Below are 17635 nucleotides of genomic sequence, written 5' to 3' on the forward strand. Positions count from 1 at the left end.
CATAGCAGATGTTGAGGACAGCTACAAGTACCTTGGGATCCCGCAGGCAAATAGGACCCATGAAGAGGCCGCAAGGAAAGCAGCAACCACCAAGTACCTGCAGAGAGTAAGGCAAGTCCTGAGAAGTCAGTTGAATGGACAGAACAAAGTCTGGGCGATTAACACCTACGCCCTGCCAGTTATCAGGTACCCCACTGGCATAATAAAATGGCTAAAGGAGGAGATAGAGGCCACTTACAGCTGGTAACAGACTACGTTATTTATCAAGACTGGGGTTTTACCTTCTATGATTACCTGATTACCACTAAGCAGAAGGAAGGAGGCCGAGGATTAGTGAGCGTCAGAGCCACTATCCAGGATGAAACAACAAAGATCCATGAATACATCAGGAAGATGGCCCCGAGTGATGACATGCTAAGTGAACACCTCAGACAGAAGAAACCAGAAGAACTAGGGAAGGAAGAGCAGGAACCCTCATGGAAGCACAAACCTCTGCACGGTATGTACCACTGTCAAATAGTAGAAGTGGCTGCTATCAAAAAATCCTACCAGTGGCTGGACAAAGCAGGACTGAAAGACAGCACAGAGGCACTAATCATGGCTGCACGAGAACAAGCTCTAAATACAAGATCAATAGAGACAGGGGTCTACCATACCAGACAGGACCCCAGGTGCAGGCTGTGCAAAGATGCCCTCGAGACAATCCAGCACATAACAGCAGGGTGCAAGATGCTAGCAGGCAGGGCATACATGGAACGCCATAACCAAGTGGCTGGCATAGTGTAGAGAAACATCTGTGCTGAGTACAGGCTGGAAGTCAAAATGGGATACACCTCTAAAGGTGGTTGAGAATGACCAAGCTAAGATCCTGTGGGACTTCCAGATACAAACTGACAAACTGGTAATAGCCAACCAACCAGTCATAGTAGTGGCGAACAAACAGAAGAAGAAGGCCGTAGTGATAGATGTAGCAATCCCAAGCAACATCAGGAAGAAAGAACACGAGAAGCTTGAGAAATACCAAGGGCTGAAAGAAGAGCTAGAAAAGATGTGGAAGGTGAAGGCACAAGTGGTCCCCATGGTATTAGGAACATTGGGGGCTGTGACCCCCAAACTGGGAGAGTGGCTCCAACAGATTCCAGGAACAACATCTGAGATCTCTGTCCAGAAGAGTGCAGTCCTAGGAACAGCTAAGATACTTCACAGGAACCTCAAGCTCCCAGGCCTCTGGTAGAGGACCTGAGCTTGAATTTGTCTCAATCATTGTGACCGAATTGAAAAGACAATATAAAGATGCCATTAATGCTACCTTTTACAAAGATTATGAAACTAAACAAAGGCACCTTGCTCAAAAGTGAAAGAATTGAGCACATGCAGGAGGTTTGCATTGTGGTTCTGTGTTCTAGCTGGGAAAAAAGACAGTGAATATGGATTGGTGCCCCTGGGCCTAGAATTTCCACATGATATAATGGAAAGAAATAGCTGTGGCTTATTTTAACTTTGCGCCTTGCTGTGTGAGCAATGCAATTTTTGCTTTGTTAATCAATGTTTCCTGATTAACAGGATTTGCATTTATGTTATTGATGAGATAGCTCAAAGGCTAAATATGAAGAGACAAGATCAGCACTCTCAGATGCACAGTTTACTGTACTTGCTTTGACCAGCTCTGCAGTGCAGATGTGCAGGTAACACAGTATCAAGACAGAAGCCAGGAACATAAAACAGATACCCCTAACATGAAAGCTTATTTTTATGAGCGGACCTTTACCAAAAAGTGTGTGTGAGACTGTCAAAATATTGCTCTACTACATCTGTAAAGTGGCTGGTAATTAGACCCAGAAAGTGGTCATTGCATGGTGTAATGTGATTACATCTCTCTGACAGAATACAGCTATTAACCTCATCAGCCACAGGGACACAAGACTCAGTGCTCATACCAGCCATTTTTAGATTTGTTATAAAAGGAGAAGAATCGCTCCTGAAATAGAAACCACATGTTGTATGCTTTTTCTGTTGCAGTTCAGATAATGATAGTGATTATGCAACTTCTAGAGCTGCTCAGCTGACAAAAAAGGGAAATGTTGTTATAATCCTATTGTTGGCTTTGTAAAAGAAAATGTAGGAAAATTCTACAAAGTCTATAAAATAACCTGGGTAAATTAGTGGCGGCCAACACTGTACTTTCTGACTGTAGGATGAGTAAATATGCAATGCTGAGTAAAATGAACTGAGCAGCAGTGTTAAAGAAGCAGCCTGACAGCTTATTTGTGATGTTTGACCTAATCTTCTGTTTGTGAAAGGAAATAGCACTGAGGGTGGAGGGACGGGGTCAGGGACAAAAAAAATGCTGTACATGCAGATTAAGCATGACATCGCTGCGCTTGCTGTGAACTGTGCACGGCCTCTGCCAGGGCTGACACAGTGAATGATGGCGAGATTCAAATTGCGACAGGCAACAGAAAAAAGTCAGAGAATGACATGTAAACTTGAAATTGTAGAGGATACATTTACACACCAGCAAGGCTAATCTCTTTGATTTACCTTCCTCTCACATTTGTTCTAGCAGACACCTTCTTGAGTTACAACTTGGCAAAACAGGGCAAAGGGAAGCAGTTTTTTTTTGCCCCTGTCCTGTCAGGCTGGAAGGAAGCGTCAGCAAGAAACTTGCACATTGTGTCCTCATAACTGGCAGTTGCAGTGGCTGAACAATGAGTGTCCACCCGTGGTCCCAGCCAAGTCACTGTTGAAGTAGTGAGTGAAATATGAAGGGAGGAAAGAGCCTGCCTGGATCGGCCAACTCAAATGTCTCATTGTCGGGAATGAGCTATCTTGACATGGCCACAATGAATTGTGCAAATCAGTGTAGCAACATTTCTCCCCTTTTATTGTTTTTAACAAAGACAGGATCAATTTTGCACTGTAGCAGGCCATTAAGAATGAAATCTTATAAATTTATGTTTCTCTCATACCCCCATCTAGCATTTACAGTAAAAGCAGTATCCAGGCTGTTAACACACTATAATGTAAACATACAGTAAACAGGTACAGTACACAGAGTTTATTACTGTACTAGTCATAGGGATGGGGTTCAATAGCATTTATCAACCCTGAGTCCAATTCCAGATCCACTTATTGAATTGGATAAGGGAATAAGAATGCAGATGCTTGGACACAAAGTTGTAAATGTTTCTTTGATTTCAGATTGGTAAAACAGGTCCACTATGTTTGTTTACAACAGCATTTTATTTTCCCAAACTTTATAGATGCGTAACATGTAATAGGCTATATGTGGATATTTTACAAACTTGGAACTGGATCCAAAATAGAAGTGGCTCTTGGGACCCATCCCTAATTGGTCATCATTATAATTTATCCTTCCTGTAAAGCCCAACATATCAAAAAATAGCCAAAACATTCTAATTTTTTGGAACTGAGATGTTTATTAAACCTTTTAACAAAATCCAAAATAAAATTCATGATTCGAAATTCAAGATTTTTATTTGCCATATATGCATAGACAGACAGTCCAGGCATATAGGAATAAAGGTGCCATATTATTTAGATTATTTCTATTCCTTTTGTATCACATTTGATACATGGGGCATTTTTGGTGATTTTTTTTGCTCAGAAACCTCATGTATCAAATATGATACGAATGGTTTTATAGGGTTAAGTATCCATAACTGGTGCAGTGCAGCAGTTAATGAGGGATTGACAACATAGCCTATATTATAGCTGGAATCATATGTAATGGTATACAGTATGATTACACACAGAAAACAATATAGGCTATTGTGTAAAACATCTTAGTTTTTAAACATTTTAAGACAATTTATAAAGCTGTCACCTAACTTATAAACTGTTCCCTTTTTTGTTAGGCTAAGGCTTTAATGTGGACCATAATTCAAAGCTATGACTAAGCAGGGGCTCTGCATTAATGTTGAGTTCTCTACTGTTTAGTTGTTATATTTTAGTTCCAAATACCTGAAAAGCTCAACTTGTAGTGTTGTAACTTTGCAAGAAAACATACAAAACATGTACTATAAGATAAATATTTTATGATCCATTGAACAAATCCCTTTTGTTGAGTCATTGTGTCTGCTGCCACTGTTGGGATTTAATGGTATTTGTGTAAAATTCAAAATAGCTCTTGTAACTTTCTCAGTGTGTCAAGCAACTAATTTGGCGGTGGTAACTGTTAATTAGGAATGCTTACAAAGAGCAGGATTCAATTTACTTTTCTGTGATGAGGTTTGACAGATCCCAAAAAACAAAGCTACTGCTTTTGGTTACTTGTTACAAGGAATGTGGCTTGTAAAAAAGCGAGTTGGACTGTCTTGAATTCAGTATCTTACAAGTATTAACATTTCTCAACTCAAAGGATTGTTGTTGTGTAGTATACAGCATTATGTTAGGGTTCCTACATCATAAATCCCTGTAAAAGAAGGTAAGAAGTGAGTTTACAGTTGTTCTGGCAGAAAAAGAATCTTACGGCAGTATGAAGAAGGACCTGTCCAGACTTACAGTAGGTGGTCGGGTGTCAAGCCTTGATATGGAAACCAAAATTTAAAACTTCAGGAATTGGCTTTTTGGCAGGGAACGGTAGAGAGCTGTCAGAGGGACCACCCTTTCCCAGTGCATTCTGGGTTTTGACAAGACTCTTATGAAGCCAGGATATAAAAGCCAGGGTTGGGTTTTAAATTCCCTTCTCCCAGATCTGATGCAAGGTGCTGGAAATGATTGATGAGAACATTTTCCTGTAAAATAAGAATGGAAAATAACTGGCACTGACCTGTTTCAGAGCACGGTTATGATGGTAAACTTTGCTTTTCCAGACATTTTTCCCTAATTAGTGATTACAATTAAAGGAAGTTAATGAAACTTATGATTCTGTGAAAAATGTGCAGAGAAATCTCTCTCTTTTTTTATTAAGAAAAGAATATGGAAGTTCAACAGTTTAATCTTTAACAAGCCTGTGAAGCCTCTGCAAAAACACAAGAGAACTACAAAAATTACCTCTCAATAAATGCATGACATTTTATGGTTAGAGAGACCAGTGCCAAGCTAATTAATACACCAGTACAACAAGCCCAGTGGCTCCTATGATTAATATTTTAGATTTATGGGCTAAATCTGTAGAACACGCTTTCAAAGCAGCAGTACCATAAAAGCAAAACAAACATTCACCTTCCTCTGCCCTAAACGCTTCCTAGAACTCATACTGAGTAAAAGTGAACCTAAACTCTATTACAGTACGCTACATTTTCTGAGAATAAATTATGCAGTCAATTTAGGTTTACCCCAAAATCACCTCTCATGATGCTGTGTTGACCTGGTGAGAGGCTGCAGCCTCAGTCAGCCAGAAACACCTGGCACTAAGGTGGATATCCTTGTAGCGCTGAAGGATAACAATGTCTGTTAGATAATATTTTGATGAGGTTGCACTTGATTTAACATTGTCTGGCAACTTTACCATAAATGATTAGAGTGTTGAAATTAGACTTTTGTCAAAATCGACTGGCTGCTATCTCAGGACAAATGTATTTGGGTTTGAAACTGAGCAAATCATCCAGGCAGTGATTGAGGTGGGGGTGGGTATGACTAAAGGGTGGAAAAAGGGTTTAAAGGGTCTATCCAGTTTCAGGGGCCTCTCATGGCTTAGTAAAGTGGAAGAAAGAGGAAGTATCCATGTCAGAAAGGAGGCAAAGGAGGGTGGATATGCAACCTTTTAGGGTCTCCTGAAAAGATCTGAGTATGACATAAAATGTTTTATGCTTTATTTGTTCTGGTTACTTCGGTGTTTTCACTTAGAAAAATACACAATGCCTTATCTAATTACCTCAGAAAAACTAAAATTTAAATCTATCATCCTCAGTGCCAAGAGAAGAGAAGATCAGTGAACTTTCTCTACTTATAATAATGTGTTTCAAAGCATCCAACAATTTAAGACGAGGTCTTACAAGGTTTGAACTTGCCTAGGAGGAGGAGTGGTATATGCGCCTTGGACGAAGAATAAACACAAGAAAGAATAAATGCTATGCCTGAATAATCTAATTTTATGTAACTACAGCATGAACCTTTTTACTTTGAGTTTTCATTCCAAAAAGCAGAACATTATAGGACAAATGACATAAAAATCTGAGCAGCTATTCTTTTGCTCTGTTAGGCACTGGAGTGGGCTTCAGAGGGGCTGCATCCAATCCAGATTTTAATATTACAGTTTGACAAGAAATCTCTTTTTCTGGGAAGGCTAACATGAAGTTCACGTTTAGAATCAAACAAAAACAAAGATCTGTTTTGAGCCTAAACTAATATATTCCTGAAAGCATGCTAGCTCTCTTTATTTCATCAGGCTCCTATAACTCAAGTGCTTGGGGTGCCTTTGTGAGGCCAAACGTTAAAGAGTCGACATATGATGGGAAGGTAAGTGGCTCATTTGGACAACATTTGGGAGCTTAAGCCCAAGTTAAGCCCCAGACACTCAAGTGGAGCTACTGGGTGGCAAACAATACCAAACTGTCAATGCATTAGTTAACTCCCAGGTCAGTATATGCACTATGTGCTGCAGAGTGTTGATAAAATATCTTTAATGCAAAATAGAATTTTAATCTTTCCTTGAGTAAATAAGTGGAGAAGAAAAATACAGAAGAAAATACCCTCACACTAGTTTTACGTTGCTAACATTGCTCCTCACCAACATCTTGTGAAACAGCTAAATAATTAGAAGTTAAAATCTGCTATGTATTTTATTGATCATATTTAAACTGAAATAAAAAATCATAGGAAAGAAAAATGCTTTGGTAATTGTTAAATTTATTGTCAATGTTTTAAAATGTAGGAAACAAAGTAGAAGTGCATGCAAAGAGTTATGCTAACAGATGTTTTTACATTTTCTAAATATCTTGTAAAACCTCTAAACGCTAGACGCCCTGCCAGGGCTAATTACACCGAAAGAAACTAAAATCTCCATCAATCCTCATCATCACTGGAAGTCAGTGGATGAAGCAAAACCTCCTCACTCTCAGTGCTAAAATGCCTCTCTGGAATCCCTCCAGATGTGAGCCATCTGTTGTGTTCAGTCACTGAGGTGAGACTAGTCGTGTCTCTCCAGACGGTGACATCACCCAGAATAGAGACAGGCTAAAACCCAGGCATTTCATTAATAACGCCGCTGATCCAAGCCTCTCAGGCTGACCCTTGACATGCACTAAGGTGCACTTCATCAACCTTTTATGTTTTCTGACTCAAGGAGCCTAATGCAGCCAAGAGACTTGTAAACACCAAGGCAGTAAACTGTAGCAAAGGATCTACTTCCCTGAGAGGTTTTAAATTTTATGGCCTGGCATCGCATAAAGTCATGGTTAAAACAGTTACAAAAGTGTTCAAACCTGATGTGTTTAAACCAGGTTACAGGACAAAACATGACCTGAAGAATATTCAGAAAGGGAATCACTTCACTGGCTTCACTGCACACATATTAAGAAGCTTTTCTCTGTGTGCTGTGCTGCACTAACTTACTAATTTCTGGCACCATCCTTTGAGATGTTCATAATATTTTACACAAAATTACTTCGGGCAAGTTGGTCATGACATTGAGTTCTCCAAAGTTTTTATGTAAAGCTGTATATGTAATAATGATACAGCAGATACTAAGAAAAAAGCCTGGAGCACATTCTAGTTCTACATACAACCACTGATACAAGACTTTTTGTCAACACATAGTGCTAGGTAGTGCTTTAAGATAGCTAACCATTATAACATTTGGGAGGAGCTATGGTGCTTTTAAGTCTGCATTCAACTCTGTGTCAAAACACAAGCATGACAAGAACATCAAATTCATGTCATCAAGGTATGATTGTGACTTGTGCAACTAATTAATAATAATTATAGTAAAAAGTAATAATAATAATCCTTTTATCCAGGTTTAAACTAAACCCACCCCCAATCATGTAGTGATAAAATAACACAGAAAAAATGCCGTCAAGCTTAGAGTCAGAAACAATTTGAGGCCAGTTGCCAGTAATTGGGATAATGAAAACCTGACCAGGAAGTGAGCAGACAAAAGAAAGAGCTTGTGTCCAGATTCCCAAACCACCGCCCAGCCTGGGTCTCATCCCCTCTGAGCACTCTGGGAGGGGAATGATGTCATCCTAACACACACCCCAAGACAGATGCACAATCAGAGACCCACAGTCCATCACAGCAATGTCTCGATAAAGTATATTCTACCATCACAGCCCACATCCCAAATCACTATCATTTACATTCCTCTTGAATACAAAGAAGTGAATAGCGAGTGGGAGGATCCAGGGAGAGCAAGCAGCTGGCGGTGATGGAAATGCTGAACAGCAAGAGGATAAGACAAGAGAGAGAAGACAGGAGGGAGAGAGGAAGAAAGCAAGGGAAGGAGAGGAACCACGCTTCAGGTGCCAGAGGTGCCAGAGCAAAGAACACTTTGGCCTTTTTAGAAGGCAATTACAAAAAACAACTTGTTGAATTTTCTGCATACACTGTAATAAATCACTCACCTACTATATCTCTTTATTTGCTGTAATTGAATAACATTCCCCCAGTAAACCCTTGTAACAGATTGCATGTCATTTCTTTCTAATCACTCTAATCCCCTCACATGTGAGCCATTATTTCTGAAAAATGATGTGTGTCATCTGAGGTCTTGCTCTTCTATAGAAGTGAACAGAGCCAAAGCGTTATGAGAGGGTTCAGATAAATGACGAATGAGGACATCTGGTGAGCTCTGTCAGGGGTGTGTTGTCTACAAGGAGAAATTGTGGAGGCACAGGCATAAAGGACAGACTGACAGAGACAGTGGAAGGAATAAGATGGAGATAAGAATCAAACAGTAAGAGAGAATTAAAAAATATAAAGATTAAAACTACGAAAAGTAGAATCACTCTGGGAGCACACTGCCTGTGACAGACTACACTGCCTTTCTGATTACACCGATGAATGCTGGGATGAATGCTTTTTTTACAGTAGGCTTTGACTTAGAATCTTTTATGCCAGTATGGTAGATTTCCATAGAGTCTTTCTGAACTAAACTTTGGGTTTCCACATAAAACAAAGACTTTTTTCATGCTCTGATGTGTTTTCTCAATATTATAGATACAAAATTGTTCTTGTTTATACAGTATAATATACTGTATAAACCTGTTCTCATTATTTCACAAAACTGTGAAAAGGTGAAAAGATATAGCAGTGCAACTCAACAAAGTGACAAGTGTGCTGTGAAACTAGATTTAGACTTGTCCACAACTAGGTCAAGATTAAGATCAAGATTTTTTATTGTCAATTCACTATATGTGCAGGACATACAGAAAAATCAAAATACTGTTTCTCTCTCTCTCTTTTAGTTTAAGAAACTAAAATAGAATAAAAGTAGCATAAACTCAGAATAAATAGAATATGAAAACTGAATTAAATTAGGATAAACTAAATGGTACAGCCTAATAGGCTGCTACACATAGGTGCATACCTATGTAGCAAAGGGATTTATGGGTAAACATAGGTTGCTGCTGATGGTCTGATCTCCCAAATCTCAACTATGTGTTGTGCAGACCTGTGTGCCCTGCATGCCGATTGGTTGATTTGACTCTGCTCTAACCGAACTGTAGCTGCCTGCTAAGTGATCTCTGAAAACATCTGAGCAAACTGGCATCACTCGGCTAGACCAACCATCTATTCTCAATCTAAATGGTTACTTTTTCGCATGAAAAAAAAATCAAAGCTCAACACTCAGTAGGATGAAAATTATAACAGATTTTTTTTTCATACTGAGCTGTTTGAGTTAAATGTACCAGTTACACAACCGGAAAAAAACTAAATATCACATTAAATTTAGATGCAGTGATGACGTAAAAAATTAAAGCGTTAAGAGTCCCTGATGTGCCAACTTGAAGGTGAGAATAAGAAAGCTTTTGGGCAGGCTAAACACCCAACATAAATACTAACTCATACACCATGGCTATCATATACACATTCTCCTTAAATATTGTGATTCTTGTCCGGATTCTCGCTTTGCAGCTCATCTCCTCTGACTCACACTGATCTAAATCCATAACAGGTTTAGGGCTGTCCTCATAATCTGACCAGTACTCAAATAGCAATGTGACGAAACCCTGTCAGCGGACTGTATTTTTCAGAGGCTTTGGGCTTTCTTCCACTGATGCAGTTGTGAAAGGATGACCAGATTGGGAAACCCATTTCCTGTGTTTAAAGATACTGAACAGTGTTTGCAGATAAGTCAGAGGATGAGTAAATGGGACAGATATCTCAGTAGGAGTGGGAAACAGCACTGATGGTAGACTGGAGATTTCTCTCTATTGCTATAGGGCCTATAGTGAACAAAGGTTTGTTTGTAAAGATGTGTGTTAGGAAAGTGTGGGTGGTTAAAATACATTAGCTTACAGAGATAACCTGTAGTTTTCTTTAAGTACACTGAATTAAAATGGAACAATCTTCAAATAACACACTATATACATTTTTTAAAAACAAAACTTCAATGGCTGGTGGTCCCACTGTAATTTTTATAGGTGGGACCAGTATTTTGATACATTTGCTACTCTTAATCACAGTTTCCAAATTGAAGCCTACAACCTTTGTTTAGGTGCAGGCTGAGGGACTGATTAGGACAGAGGTGAAGGATGTGGATGCTGCCTCTAAGAAGACAAATATTAAGAGATTAAGCAGGTAGCAGTTGCACTGTTAGTCAAGGATCTTATCAGTTACTTTGCAAATCCATGTAGAAGCTGGACTTCATAAGATACACATGAAAGTACAGCTGAAACACACGCTGAAATCTGATTAGAAAGCAATGCCTCTACAGACTGAAAGCAAAGCTAATCCATCAGAAACCCATCAAAGAGTCTCTGGAGGCAGATCGTCCCTGCTCACCTGACAGCTGGATGGATTAGGGTGTATCTTCCTGAGAATCAGCTGCCAAATCACATGACCAATCTTTTATTGTTTAGCTTTTGTCATTAAAGTCTAATGCAGTCACCTCTGTTCAATTTTAGGAGCAGGAGTCTGCCTCTACACCTGTGGTTCCAGTTCAAAGCAAAAATAGAAGTTTGGATTTGGAAAAATAAAAATATATCCTTGTAGCTGCTTTTAGAAAAAAAAAAGCAATTGATTTTTGAATTTCTAGCATCTTAAAAAAATTGATGACTGAATATTCTGGCAGAAACAAATGAAATACATTGACTGTGAACATTTTACTATCAACATTTTTGTGACTGGCCAACAGTATTTCAGTCAGCATTACAGAACACTGTATTCAAAATGTATTTGCTGTTGCAAATTTGTTGTATATAAGCCAAACTCCAAGGAGACAGGGCTGCATTTGCATGTCTTTTAAAAGCTTGAAAATGGTCCTTCACCACATGGGACCTCTGTGTTTGCAGATATTGATATAATGATACATCGTGTAATGCCAGCTGGTGCCAGCTTCTTGCTGTACTCTACAAGTAATGGCTGGTGGTAGACGTATGGCCCTGGGGTTTTGAAATCCACCACGTTTGTACAAACAGCGATCAGAACATCCTCCTTAAGTGCTGGCGATTTACATCAAAGTCTACAGTGCTGCAGGGGTAATGATTATCAGCTGTACCAATTGAGGGCAACAGACACATGCCTACCCTGTTGACTACACACACACACACCTTTCCTAAGTTCCCACTACAAGTCTAATCCTTTGTCGGGGCAATAGCTGTTGTTAGTCTGCAAATTACAGCCTCTCTGACAGGTCCAGCCCTTCAATCTAAAGCTGCATGATTGAGCACTGCCTGTAATGTCATATCACTCCATGGCTGGATGATGTGTTTCAGTCATTAGGCAGGTGGCTATGGGGAACACTCTGATCCTATCACAGGAGCTGGGAAGGACAAAAGTTATTTGTTCAGAAACTTTGAAAAATCGGTTGTGTTGTGCAGTTACCAGCCCAGAATAGTTTTTCTTAGTTGTGCAACCCATGTAGGCTGAAATGTCAGATGAACATGGTCGTATTTGCATTCTTTAAGGAGAGCATAAGAGTCTTTGCAGACATTCTGATATTGGTTTGTATGTTTGTACATATTTTAAAACAAATGCCTTGCTATAGTCTTTGCAGTAGAAATAGGGAAATATGGACAAAATTTGAAGCTGAGTCTTTAGTGTATATGTTGAGTTGAGTTTTCTAATCATATAAAAACATTAATCCTTCTGTTGAAAAACAGTGTGTAAGTGAAAAAAGTGAAGAACTCTGTGTTTCTTGAGGTTGCTGTGAAATCCTAGTTATACAACAGAAAAGTGGGTTATGGAGACAGGTACAGATCCTCAAACTCAACAGATAAGAACACATGTTTGAATTCCCCTTTAGTCTAATATTAAAAACAGTAGTTGACCATAAAATCCACTCAGAAATATGCAAGCTTGGCCTTTCTTTTAGGGGAAGGATTGACTCTGAACATCAAAGTTAAATAGCTTGTTAATATCAGCCACATTTTTTTTTTTGATTTTCCTAAAATAACCTCTGAGTGGCAAGTAGCTATAGTAAAAAAATGAACCAACATCTTTCCCCCTCAGAGGGTAGCAGAGATGCCTTTAGGGCTACAAACCTCCTTGAGGGAGGAAAGGCCAAAGGTCAAAGTCATTCCCAACCAGCACGTTTAAGAGAGATATTATAATACACACTGACAGAAAAAACTTTGTGCCACAGGGTCTTCACAGACTTGGAGTGTGCACAGAGAAAAGTAACTACATTTAAAAAATGATGAAACAGAGATGAAGTTATGAAGACAAAAAAACCCCTCAGATGAATCACATCTACCTCTAACAGGCAATTATTTGGGCTCTACATGTCATCACAACAATGAACAAAACATCTTCAGCCAAAAATGGTGATAAAATCCAACTTTCACCATAAAAGGGCAGAAAAAGTCCACTTCAGAGTTTTAAGACTGGCAATCAAAATCATGTTCCATTTTAATGGCAGAGCCCATGCTGAGGCCCAGAACATGAGACAGACAGCAAAAAGAGAGGATGACTATGAAGGGGAGAGAGAAAGACAAGAGAGTGGCTAGGGATAAAAGAAACAGACACAAGGAGGAACACGGAGACAAAGTCACGGGTGGATTAAAAGAGTGAAAGAATTCCAGCAAGAGACAGTGTGGAGATAGAGTTAGAGAGAGGAGGCAGGGAAGAAGACATATGGGTTTAATTACTAGCCGATGATGTCATGTATATATGTCAGGTAATCAGTCCCCAGGCTGTGTGTATCGCACAAGCATGTGTGTCAGACAGTGCTGAGTGCATGGGGCAAGACCAGGCCTCGCCTGTGACGGCTGAAGAAAGGAGGTTTGTCTGATACGCAACAGAAATCACACTAAACATGAAGCCCAGCTCAGTAGAAAGGGTGAGTGTGTGGCTACGTCTCCGACTTTGTCTGGCAGTTCAGCCTGCAGACGGATGTGTGCGTGCATTCACTTGTGTAGCTCTCACACAGAGAAAAAGACTTATCGCAGTCTGTGATATTTCTGGTTTCCATCTGACTTGGACATTAATGGTTTATCAGAGTCATGCCACATATCTGGCATCAGCCATTACAGATATACAAACGTGTCTTTGCTGGACTGCATTTGTTGGTGTGAGCATTGGGTTCTAGTTGGAAAGGGATCAGTTTCACTAATCAAATGTTTTTTCTGCTTCATACAATAGGTACATCCATCCATTTATCTGTGTTGTTACATTTACACTCTTGGATTTTTGGGGAAATTCCAGCTGTGAAAAACATGCATCGTGATTTAACAACTGCCTGCTCGAACCACACATTTTGTTCATCCAAACTAAATCCCAAACCTCCTCATTCTTCTGTGTATTGTCAGCGCTATAGTCATTCCATAGAGGTTACATAATACATCTTCATTTACCCACTATTTGTCGTTTGGCAGAGTCCTGTCACAGCAACCATGTTTGTGTAGAAAGCACTTGTGTTTGATCCTGGACGTTTGTTTCCAGTGTACAGTACTCAGGGCCTCCAATGTGTCCAGATCCAGAAATAGAATCTAATTTTGGATGACGGAAATGTTTGCTCCAAGAACAAACAGTTTGTTGCATGAAAAATGGAGAGAACCTAACACAAAAATGACACGGTTTCAAGCTTCAGCTCAGTGGGTTGTTTGTGAAATACTATATTCTGATTCGACTGAAATCAATTCTGCTTTAGTCAAGTGTGCACTACAGTTCTCAAATTCCCCATGTCCTTGTGGAAAAGTACTACATGGGTGCTTTTAAAATTTTTTGCTTCAGTGCAAAAAGAGTCTCTTGCAGCAGAGGAGTTGTCACACTTCATGTGGGCACAAGAATTGTCTTGGAGGAGTGAAAGCAAGAGACAGGGCGAAGGAAGCTCAGCCATGTTATTCTGGTTGTGCTCCCAACTCCTCCAGCCTCTGATCCCCTGTCCTGCAGCTGTCAACAATATCTGTGGCAATTCCCAAATGGTGCTTAAAAAAGTCTGTTCATTGTACTGAATAACAAGTTTAAGACTCCAAACAAAATCAAATTTGGTGTTTGGACAGAAACCACGGTGAGCTCCTGACCAAAAAGAAAGGTCCTCTTTGGCTTCTATCAATAATGTTTGCACAGAGTGGCCATCGACACTTTTTCCACACAGCCTCATTCACTGTCCTCCACCAATAGCCACCTCCATTTGGTTGAAAATGCTGTGATTACTTATTATTTATTATGCTTATGGTTTACTTCTTAAGAATTTGTTGCTCCATCTGCCACTGAATGAACAGACCTCAAGTACCAATATGTATGAAGGCTTTTCTTGTATTCATCAGCAGTTGGAGAATCCACCAAATTTTTGCTTGGAACATACAGTTGGCCAAAAAAATTGGAGGCTTCTGTTTTATATTTCAGGACTTTAAGAAGTTGGTCACAAGTCAGTGAAGACAGTTAGTAGATGCTTGTGGACTTAAAGGTCACTCAGTTTTCTTTCTTATCATTATTATAAATTATAATTACATCTTTTAAAGCCATAAAGCCTGTAACATTTAGTAACAGTGATCTCAGCCATTGTGAAGCCATGACATGTTTTATTTAGTGGGCAGGAGACAGGAAGAGTCTTGCCCTTGTTATTCAGTTACACTGCTGTAATCACTCAGAACTGCAACATGCTGCCTGACGGACACAGTGACAGAATGTGCTTTGTTTTTACAGGCTGAAATGTGACTATAGTGTGCATCGTGCATTGTCGCCTTACACCAAACATGAAGTCCTGTTGTTCGTACACTATGTTTGTCAAGAAATACTTGCCCATACGTACATGCACCCTGCAGAGTCGCTAGTCCTATGGTTTGAATGAACAGGGCACATTTTTGTCAGAACAACAGAAACACTGACACAGCTAGGCAATGAACAATGTGGTGCATAATGTCGAGACTTTCAAAGATGGATTTAGTCACCAGCTACAGTCTGAGAAGGAATTAAGTAAAAGCAATCTGATAATGAAAGTAAAGACTGAGGTATTGTGAAATGAACAATGTGCCACTGATAAAGAGGAACATGCAGGCTTCAACTATGATTACACTGCTGCGTGAAAATCCATTACTTTGTTTGTGGAGTCATTATGTTAAAGCCACATTTACACGCACAAGTAAGATGTTTAACTACCCAGCCCTCACCTCAGATATTCCCACAGTGTGGGCTGCAAGATATACCACCGGTGGAAAGTAACAGAGTATCTATACTAGAGTACTGTACTAAAGGGCAGTTTGGAAGACCTTGGACAGCTTTTCCACTACATTTCAGAGAGAAAATGTCAAGTTTTACTCCATTCAGTTTTTACTTAGCAGACTACACTTTTATAGACACAAAAATGTGATCACTTTATAAAATGATGCTGTGCCACAGATTGGTTCAGCTAAAATTGACTCCATTGCAACTAAGCTGCAACATATAAGAGCTAATAATAATAACCTTTATTTGGCCAAGTACGTTACACACAAGGAATTTGTTTCCAGTACAGAACCGAGGCAGCCATCTGTGGCGCCAACTCACACCGATGGCTCTAACCATCAGGGGCAACTTGGGGGTTCAGTGTCTTGCCCAAGGACACTTCAACATGTGGACTGCAGGCACCGAGAGTTGAACCTCCGACCCTCTTGTTGGGAAACGACTGCTCTACCCACTGCATGGGTAAAGCATTATTAAGCTTGTAGTTACTTCCTATAGTCTCCGCTCAGGCTTTTTAATTTATTATCACTATGGTATTTCTACTTTACTCAGTAAGTATTGAATACTTCTATCACTGAGCTATACTTTTAAAATGTACCACATTTCAATGCAAAGAATAAATGGTATAAATGAAATCTTTATAAAGGAACATGAGAGAAAAGATGAATTCCTGCCAACTAAACCATCTATTGTACCAACACTGTTGTGTCATTTAAAACAATACTTATAAAACAATATAGAGCTGTTCAGAGAAATATGTCTTACCTGGAGTTACCTTGGCATTCCCTGTTGAGAGTAAGAGGGCACTGCTACAAGCTAAGTAGCAGCAAGTAGCACTCCATGATTTCAATCAGCAACAGTATTATAACATATAACAAACTATTTCAGTGAAACTGTCAGAAAGTCAAGAGATCAGTCACGTGTGGCTTGTAAATACACATGTCAGAGCTATGTGTTGCATGTCTTGTCTTGTTCTTTAGCAGTGGGCTGAATGACAAATTCTCATCTGAGAATTTCTTTGTTATTAACTTTGCTTTCTTCTACTCCTTCCTTGGCTGTATAAATGACTTACTGTAAGTTGCCAAGAGCTCAAAGAAAACACTATAACTCTTCATCTTTCTTCACCTGCTGCCCTGCCTCTGGAGCAGTGACAGAGCAGGCAGACATTTCACACATCACATACGTCAACAGAAACCTTTCTGTCTTCTCTGCCACGTCCTTTAAGTTACACAGTTACTTCACAAAACTTGTTCAAACACTCAGACCTGAACACACCACACACTTATACATATGAGCAAGCACACCCCCTTCTTGTGGGCCTCTGCAATGCAAAGCTCCATATAAGGGCATTTTGATGATGTAATGGGCCCCAGTCAGGGAGCACATCCCTTATTGGTTGGTCTGACTGCAGGAATGTCCCACATACTGCTACTTATAGACAGTGAGACGTGCACACAGAGCAGGAGTTGAGGGTCGGGTGTTCTACGGAAAGATAAGGAGCTTATGGCAGTGAAACAGGGAGAGCCTTTGTCACAGGTAGGCACACTGAATATTACTACAAATCTTACAGTTTTTAGAAGAGCTGTCAATCCCGCGATTGGTTCGGAGATGTACAGATGCTTTGAGTAGCATCATCTCATGCTTGTGTACTTTAACACTAAGTTATAGCAAGTTTTTAATACTAAGTTTCATGGTGTATTGTACATTTCAGGGGGGTTCAGAGTTGCTATTTTTGTACATTTTAAATGACTTCTGAAACATTTAGTCTAAGAAGTTAATAAAACCAAGTCAGTAAAAGTCAAACTATCAAAAAGGTATTCAACAAAATTTAAATCCTACTGAAAATATATAAAATTATATAATAGTGTAGTATTAAAAATGTATTAGTTTTTTTACATTTAAA

The 17635-nt window shown here is 39.5% G+C and overlaps 1 protein-coding gene across 3 annotated transcripts in view; it reads left to right on the forward strand.

Moving 5' to 3' along the window:
• Window positions 1-17635, forward strand: part of filip1l (filamin A interacting protein 1-like) — a 69222-nt gene that overhangs the window by 35895 nt on the left and 15692 nt on the right. The window contains exon 1 of one of the 3 annotated variants that reach the window (XM_020620554.1): window positions 17181-17268. The exons of the other annotated variants lie outside the window; for them this stretch is intronic. The gene's annotated coding sequence lies outside the window, so the exon portion shown is untranslated. Of the gene's footprint in view, window positions 1-17180; window positions 17269-17635 lie in introns of those variants that run through there. 3 annotated transcript variants of the gene reach the window in all.

Source organism: Monopterus albus, unplaced genomic scaffold (assembly GCF_001952655.1).
Source record: "Monopterus albus unplaced genomic scaffold, M_albus_1.0 scaffold240.1, whole genome shotgun sequence".
Lineage (NCBI taxonomy): Eukaryota > Metazoa > Chordata > Actinopteri > Synbranchiformes > Synbranchidae > Monopterus > Monopterus albus.